The following is a 12,258-nucleotide window of genomic DNA, read 5'->3' on the forward strand; positions in this document are numbered from 1 at the left end:
CTTCTCTTCTCTTCTCTTCTCTTCTCTTCTCTTCTCTTCTCTTCTCTCTTCTCTTCTCTTCTCTTCTCTCTTCTCTTCTCTTCTCTTCTCTTCTCTTCTCTTCTCTCTTCTCTCTTCTCTCTTCTCTCTTCTCTTCCTCTTCTCTTCCTCTTCTCTTCATGTCTGTAGTTCATTTTAGGTACATTCCATCAGAATCAAATCTCCTGGATAATTCAGATCTTTTTATGATGGTGCTTACATCCATAGCTTTCACATGCCTCCTGCTTTAAAGTATTTCAGTTCCAATTGACCAAAAGCAATTTATTTTCCACAGGAATTTGTTGACCATTCATTTTAATTGACACGGATTCTCTTTGAGGCATAATAACAAAACAGGCAATTAGTCATGACACTACTTCACTTTTTCCTGCATGATTTTTTGTGTCTTTCTTATCTGAGGGTTGACTGCACACCTCATAAGTATTAATTTATGGTTAGTTGGTTAATTGGTTAATTTATGGTTAAACTGGCTAATTTTGGAATCAGAGGCAATGCCTAAAGAAAGATATAATCTTATTAATGTTATTGTATCTCTTTACTAAGCAGTTTTGTGCATATATGATAGAATGCATAGTTTTGACATAGCAGGTGACAGCTGTTCCATGTCAGAAGACACCAAACACACGTTTAGTTTGTTGGATGGAAACAAAAACCTGTTGTAATGCTAAGTTAATTTTTGCAGCCATATCTTTTGGACTCCCTGAGTAGCAGTTGATCAACCAATTGAATTAAAGGTTACAGAGAGGTAGAAATATCATTTAGGTTCTGTATGTTCTCACAAATAATTCATCTGCTATTGCTGTCACAGATTCTGGCCCGAACTCCTATTCTGAAGGCCAAAAGCAAATACTGCAGACTCCTTTCTCACTGATTTTGCTCTCAAATGATGATTGAGTAAAGGTCAAAGTTTGGAGAGATTTTCTGCATCAGGTGCTGGCTTTCTTAAAACCTTTATGTGGAAGTTGGTACCTCATTTTCTTTGAAAAAAAAGGCCTTGACAGATTATTTTGAACTATGGGTTAATCTGTCCTTTCTTTCATCTACCAGTCTAGAAGAGCTTGTCTCTGAAACATTTATTTCAGAAATTTGCTAGTGAGAAAAATCATTGGATGCAATTTTTCATTATTTTTTAAAACTCCATCTTAAAACTGTTTTGGATTTGTGTGTCTGCCTCTTGCCCTTTCTGTGCTCTGTCTGGAAGGCAATGCTTCTCTCTCTTTCAGCAACACCTCGCATAAGGAAGCCAAGCTCTATTGACAGTGGTGAAGTACTTGACATTAAATGGGCTAGTATAACATTTTATGACTCAGAGCACCTGATAAATGTGATTTATTAGGGATAAAAGCTCTTTACTAGGTCAGATGTCTGAACTGAAGAGACATTTCATTATAGAGGATCACTCATATTTAGCAACTGTAATAGGAATGAAGCGATTCTTTTATCATAGTGGTCCAAATCTGACTTGCACCACTACTGTTCTCTTCAGCCTGAGCTAATTGTCAGCTGAACAATGAAGGTACCTGGGACTAATTTATTTAGGAACATGTTCCATCTGTAAAGCCTACACTAATGGAGTACAAGAGAGCATGACTAAAGGATTCAGGTATAAAGTTTAGGAGCTTAGATAATTACTTACAGAAAATATTATCAGCTCAATATGTCAACTTACACAAAAACAGAACTACTGAACCTTTTGAAAAAGGAGTATTGTGTTCACAAAACTAAAGTAAGCAGGCCAAATTCTGTTCACCATAACTGTGGAATAACAGAGTCAAAGGAGTTCTCTCTCCCATTGCAACACACAGAAGAAAATAGATTCTTACCAATTTAGATAAAAAATCTGACACTTTTTATAACTATAACCATAGCTATCTACATTGAACCAGGTCCATTACAGATACCTTGAGAATATTTATGCAAAAACTGGCCAAACAAGAAAATGAGAACATCACAATTCTAATTATTATTTTGGTACAAATAGTTAGGCACAGTACTTACAACCCTTGCTTTTCATTTTGACAAGACATTGTGAGAAAAGCTTCTGATGGAATTACTGAGTTTCACATGGGAGCTGACCTCTGAATATTTAAGCTCTGAAGAAAAAGAATAAATGGTTTGGAGACTGGGCATATGCTGTATGGCTGCTGATCTATATTAAGAACACTTATGCTCTAGATATTCTTTTGTACTACTTTAAAACTTATTTACAGTTTTGCATCCAATTGAACTATTAAGAGGGATTAATTGCATTAATAGAATACTTAAATCTGTGCTGTTCTAAACAAAATTAAGAAAATACATTGTGTTTGTATTTCACTCCACAGATTAATGTAATTAAAATCCTTTCCATGGCAACTTGAAACACATAGCCCAATTGTCCTCTCATATAAAAAACACTGATATATTTTTGTTATTGTTGCAAAAGGAGAAATCTCTGCTGTGGTAATAGATCTGTTACTGAGATCTACCTAACCTTTCTGTTATTTGGCTTTATTGCATTTACAGTTTAGCTTTATTAAATCTGCAAAATACTTTGTTTATCTTCATTCTGGGAAACAAGGTGCCTACAATTTGCAAATATGTCGATCCAAAATAGACCAGCTAGCTGTTCTTGGCTGATACATTGTCAAAGCACACAATGAATTCCTCCCTCCTCTCTCTCTCACACACACACACACGCACATGCACACATACACTTCTTTCTCTCTTACATACACACACTCAGAAATGTATCCAGTAGAGTAAAATATTCACATTAATACTGGAAGCGATGGAGAAGAACTGCGGTCGACATCCCATCTGTTCGCTTGAATTAAATTTAGAATTCATATGTAATATAGACATTTCTGTCTGAATATCATAAAGGCCTGACACATTCAGACTTTCATTAAAAAGCTCTGAGATGTGACTTGAATAACAATCTGTCTTAGCTAATTAGTATTTTCAGTTTAGCATATTCACTTTCAGACATATTGCTGTTTGCACATGGTAATTTAGGTAAACAGAGCCCATCCACAGCTGCATCAATTAACACTGCTAATCAAAACTGAATTCAGGTAATTAGGCACATTTATGCAAAAAGTGTGTAATTTGTGGGGAAAGCTAGATTCTTCAGTAATATTTCAATAAGTAGGAGTCGCTTTTTGCAAATAAGGCAAGGAAATAATGGTAAATCAGCTCTAACATATACATGATGCATACTCAGTGACAAATATCTAAATTAAATCTCACTAATTGGTCTGTATTTTCAGCAATTGGACAATAACTTTTTCATATAAATGTTTTCCTCAGTGTTTCTACATGGAAGACTGGATTAATTTCTGATGAAAGTTTTAAAGTATTTAAAAGTTAATGTTTCCTCAAGCAGTTTTTGAACTGTGAACATGATGGTCCAACTTGTTCTCATTTTCAGTCTGACAAATTTTCATGAAAATGCCCTCAATTTACAATTTAATTTCTTCAAAGAAGACATATTTTCATTTACTTTAACGAAAAGCTTCTAGACATTTCTACCACCATGCATTTCAAGAATGAAAAGTAGGAAATATTTCAAAAATATTCTGCCTTGACCTACAAAGTTTCATACCTTTTCCTTCTCTTTCCCTCACCCAAACCAAAATTTGAAACCCACAAAACACTGCTAAAAAAACCCCAAACCCCAACATTTAAGCAGCATAAGAAACTGTATATTCATAAGAGAATTTTCATTTCTATTGAAACGGAAATAAGGAATGTTCATTGTAACATTATGTTCCAAGAGTTTTCATATGCAGCTATTCAAGTTATTCAAATTCAATTCTCTGTAGTTTCTTTCAGAAAACTACACAAGTCTGATGGACAAAAAAATCCAATTATCAACTTGCAGCTAATTTTCCATGATAAAAAGAAATACCTAGGCAATTATTGATTTTTAGTAGAAGTCTAAAATTAATCTACTATTTTTGTATCTTCTCCCTGATTTGAGGCTAACTTTGTGTGAGGGATATATAATAAATTTTCATTATGTGCAGATTTGCAATATGGAATATGTAGCTTTTGCTAAAAACATCATTGTAAAGGAAAAAATCCTTTACCCTATATAGCTATTGAAACTGCAGTGTGTTTTGCAATCATGCATAATACAGTGCATATATCACTATTCAGAAAGTTTTCTCTATATAGAAAACTGTTTTGTTCCATTATAAAAATGCTTGACATATGCTGCAGTTAAAATGGTCTTAAACCTTCAATTTTCATTTAGTTATTGGTAGAGTAGCATATTGGAAGAATATTGACAAAACAGTTCAGAAGGAAAATAAAGCTGCTGAAGGAGTAAAATTTTGAAGTATTTCCTATTCAAATACTCACAATGACTACTGCTAATGTTAGAATGTTGAACAAGATAATTTCTAAACAATTATCAGACCAACTTAAAAATATATGCGGTTCCCCATGCCATTGTCACTAGGGGCACTGGTGAAGGGAAACAACATTATAACTTCACCTCTTTTCCATTCTTCCCTTGTAAGAGAGAAACACTCACCTATATGTATATCACGCGCTAAGCAGCTGTCCAATCTCTCATGAGATACAGTGAAAATCATTGAAACAGTCTTATGTGACCTGTCTCTGAAAAAACTTGCCCTGCTTGATAAATGCTTTTTCAAAAGAGCAAAACAGAAGGTGTAATGACTAACACTGTTTATTTTAAATGTTATAGTCTGTAGGAGGGGAGTATAGTGACAACATCCTAGCCTCCCCCCTCCTCCACCTCCCACATTGCTAGTACCTTTTTTTGCCTGAAGTAGTCAGATATAGTAAGTATTCCAACAGACTTTCTAGAAATATTTTACTATGCTGCCCTGTCTGTTCTGCCTGACCACACTGGTAAATACAAGCAGACACAGTTAGGGGCATCTCTTCACTGAACCCATGTATGTATATAGCATACATCATACTTCATCATGAATTTTCCTGATGCATCACCCATTTGAAAATTTTATATCATGCTAGAGTATCATTATTTCACACAATTTGAAAGGGATTTTTGATGCTGAGGTTTAATAAATGTATGGTAGTATTAGCTGATAACAGACAAGGGCATAATGGCTATCTCAAAAAAGAAAATGCTATATACAAAAGTTGGCTGGTAAAATATGTAAAAGGATGGAGGTACCTTGCTACTAAAAAAAGAAAAAAACATTGGATGCTATATACCTACTATTGTTAACTAAAGTAAGATGGATATGTATGACTACAAAGAACCTATAAATATTGTTTTCCTCAATTTAAAGAAAAGTTTCATCCTACTCCAAGCACTCAAAAGCATTCCAGAATTATAAGAAAAGCAATACATATTTAAAGTTCACATTTATTTTCTCCATAGAGCATGCAACTCATTATTCATAACAGAAACATTGTTGAAATGTTTCATGTCCCTGGTATTCATAGGGTTAATTCAAGGACAGGCAAAAATGTTTAGTTTGAGAAAAGAAAAAACAAGAGCCAAAAGCCAACAACTAGTACTCTACAACTTTACATGAGGAAAAAAACTCAATAATTTACAAATGTTGAAGGAGGTGCTAGTTCCATAATTAAAAAACAGGCAGAGATCCTTTTGGCAAATGGATCTCTTTGTTAAACATCCCACTAACCCAAGCCTGAAGGTATAATTCAGTACTCTGGAGTATCCCCTCTATACTTTTGCCAGCTGTTCCATCTAGGTCATTCCACCACAAGTTTAGCTTTTATCTATTCCTCACTTTCTTCACTGGGTCCCAGAAGCAGCAACCCATCTCTCTGAAGGCTGTTTAAAGTGTAAATGAAAAGACGAGACAGAAGTGAGCTGCTACCTCAGGGTCCTTAATTTCTGAACTGCAATTCCTTGGACTTCCCTACCTTGACAGATGCAATACAAAATCTTCCATGATGAAAAGTGAGGAGAAAAACTGAATACAGAATACACACAGCACATTCATTATCATTTTAATGCCTTACAGCTGCGTGAAAGGATAGGAAATTTTCCTAGGCAGGAAGTCCACTCGAGACCAAACAGTTGCAGTAGCCCTTCTGCCCTTCAGCCCAATTCCCAGTACTACTGCTGCTGGCATGCAAGGAAAAGCCTTCAAAGAGCCATTTTATCTCTTCTCAGGTGGGCAGGAAGAGGTAGACTCAGGGAGAGGAAGGAAAAAGAAAGAAAAAAAAAAAGTAAAAAGAAAAAACTCTATGGTAGATCCAGTAAAGTGTGTGCCAAGGACCATGAAGAGTTCTGGGCGCAGACCTGACCCACTTGTCTCTCTCCCCCGGACCAGCAGGTGGAGGATGGAGACAGTAATGATTCAAGGGCTTGTTTATGCAAACTAAACCAACCTCAAGTAACTAAACTGCTTCTATTTTACCACTATTTCTGTGCTTTTAGCAAACACACAAATTTCTTTAAAAAAGTAACAAAAATACATGAACTGGATCCGTTTAAAATTATTCTAGTCAGTGTAAATTTAAGCCCTCAGAGAGTTGTTATAGTCCTCCAGAACTACTTTTAGACAGTACGCTGTTTTGTAGCAACACACTGATCTCTTACTCTGGGAAAATTAAGAGTAATTCATTATAAAACAAGTCACTGCCCCAACATTCATTGGTCTGCTAAAAAAAACCCACAAACGAGCAAGGCAGATACTCTGGGAGGAATTTTTAAGTGTTCAACTTTAAACGAAAGATCTATAAAAAAATGCAACAAGCGTATTGCTGGGGTCTTTCCAATTTAATATTAAGTAATAAAGTTTGCACACAAACATACCAACTGTGATATGAATCAGAATTATAAAATCTATCGGACATTTACTTTCTAGATGTTTAAATGCTGTTCAGTAGCACAGCCACTGTGACTCTGATGACCACCTGCGTGACTTTACACATGCAAGCAATCCCACAGGCTTTAGAGAGCTGCTAAGACAGTGTCCTGATCCTACACATTCAGCATGATGTACTGGCTCCAATCTGAAAAAACCACTTGTTCACATTTGCGGGAAGGATGGGAATCACAACCCTGTACAGCACAGCAATTCATACACTTGCACTCAGTCTGCACTTGTGGAATATTCTGTCAGTCAAAAAGTGCATTTTGCAAGCTCGTCCATCCGACTTTTAAGGATTAGGGAAAAGGAAAAAAACCCTCAAACAGTATACACACACTTTATTTCTAATTCTGCGATGGATCGCAACTAAGCAGCCCAGCTCCGACAAGCTGCCTTGCGAGGCCAGGCAGGGACCCTCACCTGTGTTACGCTGCCTGCCTGTGTGTGCATCAGCTGGTTCGAGGTCTACACGAGCAGATAAAACATATCTACAGTGATTTGTACTGCTTACCTTGCTGATGTGCTTCCACGCGCTCCTGCCAACATTCCTGCATGTGAAGGTTCATTGCAGGCAGCTGCTCCGAAGTTCAGCGTCCCTGTGGCACAGCTGCTCCAGCGGGAATGAGCAGAGCAAAGGCAAGGTGCCACTGGTCAGTTCTACCACAGCCCAGTGTGCTGTCTGCAATCACATCTCACTGAGTGCAAAAGGAAAATGAAAACATTTTTTTCTCTTACACTTAGAACAGTATGCTGTGTCATTCGTGTTTGCATTTAAATTGGACAGAATAATTTACTTCTGGCTTTTAATTTCAGAAGGGTTAATCACCTCAGCAAAGGTCAATCAAACTTTAATCCCCAATAAAATTGCAGTAGCTTCAGTCACCTGCAGGACATTTATTATATTCTTATTTCCATGCAAAAGAATGCATCGCTAATCCTCTAATTCTTTACATTAGCACATTTGCCATTAACATTTTACTAAAATTATTAATTCCTATGAAACTATTACAAGAGCTCATTTCTACACATCTCAGAAGATAATCCTGTTAAAAACCAGCCACATCTACTGTGACATTGCTTTAGTTGTCTGCTCTAATCCTCACAACCGTTTGATATTCCAACCGAGTTCTAACAATGCACAAAGTCTCAATTACACAAAATATTACAGGGTTTAGTTTAGAACAACAATATACTGTTTTAGTAACTTAATCTTCCCTATTGTCTGCAATCATAATACTAATCTATTTTGCCACTGTTTATAGCATTTTCTATTCAAAATGAAATATAGATTTTTAATTTTGCTTAGCAAATCTTTGAAAAGCAGTAGATTGAAAAGGATAAGTTAAAATCTAGAATCCATTACCAAGGGTAGGAATAATAATGATGATATGAATATGTTTCTGGCCTGCAAAGAAGTATTTCCTCACAAAATATAAGTCTCTTTTGGGGAATAGCCCATTAACAAATAAAGAAATTTTTAAAAAATTATATATATTTGATCATTTCAGTTTGGTCTAATAATTAAAAACAATTTATCTGCTATTAAATTGACTGAGAACTGAAAAATCTCTCTGAAAAATTCAAGTCAGAATTAGTTTTAAATAATCATTGCAATAATATCAGCTCAAAACTTGAAAATTATTTAACTTGAAACAGAAAGTTATCAAATGGAAATGAGCACATCTCAACAAAAAGTTGGTTTTAGGTAAACATCAGCTATTTCAGCTATACAACAATACATTCCTTCAAAATTCTACTGAAACAATTCCATCTGAATGCTCAGAACTAGTTTACCTGTAAAGATACAGAGAAAAGCAACAGAAAACTCAGGAAGAGCTCATTACAGTACTGAAATACAATGCAAACAATTCATTTTCCAAATTTTAGATACTGGTACCAAAAAGTCAAAATTACTTGGCAGAAAAATACTAATATCACCAAAATAAATGGGTCTCCCTTATCCTCCTACCATGGCCATATCAGCTCCTGTGAGGAAGAAATCTCACGTCTCTTTAAAATGGATTTTTTAGCCATAATAACATTTTGACATACCGTAATGTAAATAAACTGTTCTTTCCCATCCCAATATTTCCTTCTGTGTCTCTCTGTGTCTCTCTGTCTCCGTCTCTCTCCTCTTTTTGTTTTAATATATGGCACACAGACAGACACACGCCCCCGTCACTGTCAATATGCACACTCATTAGCAATATGTCAGGCTGGCATTTTCAACACACTCCAGAGCATAACTGAACTACCACACAGAGCACACACACACATGTAAAAATACAATTGCACAGAAAAAGAGCTCAGTGGAATAATTTTTAACTTGGAAAACTAAGTAAATATAAAAAAGGAATGAGATTCTCAGCCAATATTTTACAAAGGTGCTGTGTGTGAAGTGAATCTCCAGCTACCAGCACCGATGCTGCTCTCCTTTTACACGCACAAACACACAGACAAATACACATATACAAAAGAGAGCATTTTACCGAGACATTCTAACACTGAATTATGGACGCAAGAATATGGGATTTTCCCTGTTGTTGGGGTTTTTTTATACCTTTTAAATTACATTCTAACTTGAAGTAATAATTGAAAATAAATATTGCAAAACGTAACCCCAAACAACTACAAGTTCCTAGAACATAGACTGTCAACAGTATTTGTAGTCCTTCCAACTGAGAAAATTAGCTATGAAAACACCTCCATCCGTATTTTTTGCAAAAAGCATCTGGCAAGACACTGAAGACCACTTAGAAAGGGTGAGTAGCATGAACTACAGTTTTGACTATTCACCTTTTGACGCATTGATAAAACATATTCTAGATTGCCATTGCAACTGCTTTAAAATACAACAGAATAGCTTCACATGGCACCTTGAAATGAAAGGTATCATCAAAGGACCATGTATTTCATTTTTCAAGAGAACTAACAGTGAAGAAATGTATAGGGAAAGAAACATACCTTTAGTTATCCTAGCGAAAGACTTTTCAGCACATCTACATAGTCCTGCGGCTCCACCAGTACAAAAGTCAACACTGCAGCGCTTCTGATCTCTGTGACAATGGCATCATACTGCCGGCAATTTTTTCGATTAAACTTCTCAGACATGGTAGCAACTTTGTTAATTATGATATTAGCCAGCTGGCGGGTACAATCAATCATCCACTGTAAGAAAGCCAGACAAAGAGACATCTAATCATTGCAACCAGAGGAGATAAATTTTGTTCCTTTCTTATACGTGTCACAGATTCTATCCCTCCTGACCCTCTACACAGCCATCGACTGTCAAATTTAGATTCAGCAAGCTCCCAGCTTTTCTTTATCCCTGCCTTAGATCTGAAACTCCTGGTTATCAGGAAGACAAGCGTCACCAGCTGTCTCAGAACAGGAAGGCAATCAGGTGAATAGTACTTATTATCTCTCATTGCCTTCTGAGGAGCAACAAGATTGATTTTGGACCAACAACGCATCCAGATCTCAGGCACAGCTACTACAGTATCAAGTCTACAATGCAGTGCATACGTAAAGCTGACCTCAACATTTGTTAATACTGCACACCAAAAGTTTGAGGGCTGCTCTTTTGTTTGTTTTGTTTTGGGTTGGGTTTGTTGGGCTTTTTACTTTTGTTTTGGGGTTTTTTGCGGGTTCTTGTTTGTTTTGTTTTGTTTTTTTTCTCTAAGAAAACTCTTAAAATATTTTTTTCTTCACAGCTGCACTGGATATTCTCTTGTTCTAGGCCTCTTTCCCCCCACCTCAGAAAATCCAGGCAAGCAGACCACACCGTTTCTCAGGGGACTCTGTATCACAGTTGGATAGTCTTAATTGGGCCCACAGAAGCAGTTAGCTCCCATTAAAGGCTTCTCTGTATACATCTTCCTCTCAACTAGTCTGATCATACATAAAACCCCACTAGTGAAGACTACACTTTGAGAAGGTTAAACACAAATATATTATAAGCCCAAAATATAAAAGAATCCTAACAGAATTTGAGCTGATAGTGAATTTCAGCATTGCTCCAGAAAATAAGAATATATTTGGGCTTTTCATTTACAGCATTGGCCAATCATGCTCTTATTTTAAGACCTTTTTTTACAACCCAAATATGTTGCAAAGTACAGTAGTTCATATGAAGTAGGAACAAGGGTTACAATAGAATAAAAGCTATCAAAGTAATACATTCTGGTACAAAAACCCCCATCAACTAACTTGATGCATTTCAAAATGCCTGATGACCCTGCCATTTAACTAAATGAATATTTATCAATTAATAAAAATTTATAAGGACATGAAAAATTTTTTATGACCAGTTTTGGATTCATGGTATATTGGCTGCCCTGGCACTTCAACCAAAGACTGCTTTTCCAAAACAATATATTTTCAGAAAATGTGATCTTATTTTTATTTCACCTTAACTGAAAGCTAGTTTAATATTTAAGGTGGTATCCAGCAATACTATCTCAATTGTGAAGAAGGTGCTCTGGACTTAACAGCATAAAATTATCTTTGTTTTTAGTAAATCCATTGAAAACAATATTTTTTTCTTGAAAGTTTTCACATGTAATTCAGCTAAAATTTGCACATTTTCTTGAAATCCAAACAGAAAATATTGACAACTAGAAAATAGTAGCTTGAGGGAGTAACAATTACACCCTGACCTTGCCACCTTGAAATTACAGTGTGGCCTTTGCCTGCTTTGCCTTTCAGAAGTCAAATTTTCTTTTATACATCTTTCTCATTTGGAAAGTTTGTGATTTTATATAGGAATGGTTATGGCACTCATAATTCATTATTAAACACAACTAATTGCTTTCTGATATTTATCGGAAAGGATGAGGACAAGAAAATAAATCACATCCTCAAATGTAATGTCATAATTTCATTCATTCTGGGTGACCAATGAAATATTCACCAAGCTTCTCAGGCAGATATTGAAAACTACACCAGTTCCACTCTGCAAACTATATCCAAATCATTAACAAATTGAGATCTAGCTCAAGTGCCTCCACAACACATTGTCACCAACACAATGTCAGACGCACTGTTAAAAACCTCGGTCATAGCCCAACTCAAATGATCAATTCACTTTATTAAAATATCTACCGCCACGAGGATTTTAGTCAGAAGTTAAGGAAGCCTTTTGTGAACAATTCGGTCTCAATTCTATTGCTGTGCTCAAATCAGATCTTGCTTTTGTTAAACAGCTGTTAAATATGAAGAAGTAGTCTTGATCCTAGCACAGAGCTTTAAGGCAAGAGGAAATAACAGAGCACAGTAGATAAGTGAGAGACTTAGGAAAGACACAAAAATAGGAGGCTGCCATAGCTACTGATTCATTTTTCTGGAAGGTGAACCAAAATCATCAGATACATAAGGTTATCCACAG

At 35.9% G+C, this 12,258-nt stretch overlaps 2 long non-coding RNA genes across 2 annotated transcripts in view; both read right to left on the reverse strand.

Moving 5' to 3' along the window:
• Positions 1–8,982, reverse strand: part of LOC113959608 — a 21,551-nt gene extending 12,569 nt beyond the window's left edge. The window contains exons 1-2 of the long non-coding RNA XR_003531874.1: positions 8,925–8,982; positions 7,384–7,567 (exon numbers count right to left, since the gene is read on the reverse strand). This is a non-coding gene — a long non-coding RNA (uncharacterized LOC113959608). The remainder of the gene's footprint in view (positions 1–7,383; positions 7,568–8,924) is intronic.
• An 847-nt stretch (positions 8,983–9,829) lies between these two features.
• LOC113959612 overlaps positions 9,830–12,258 on the reverse strand; it is a 52,236-nt gene continuing 49,807 nt past the window's right edge. The window contains exon 4 of the long non-coding RNA XR_003531875.1: positions 9,830–10,040. This is a non-coding gene — a long non-coding RNA (uncharacterized LOC113959612). The remainder of the gene's footprint in view (positions 10,041–12,258) is intronic.

Source organism: Corapipo altera, unplaced genomic scaffold (assembly GCF_003945725.1).
Source record: "Corapipo altera isolate COAL_440 unplaced genomic scaffold, ASM394572v1 1, whole genome shotgun sequence".
Taxonomy (NCBI): Eukaryota; Metazoa; Chordata; class Aves; order Passeriformes; family Pipridae; genus Corapipo; species Corapipo altera.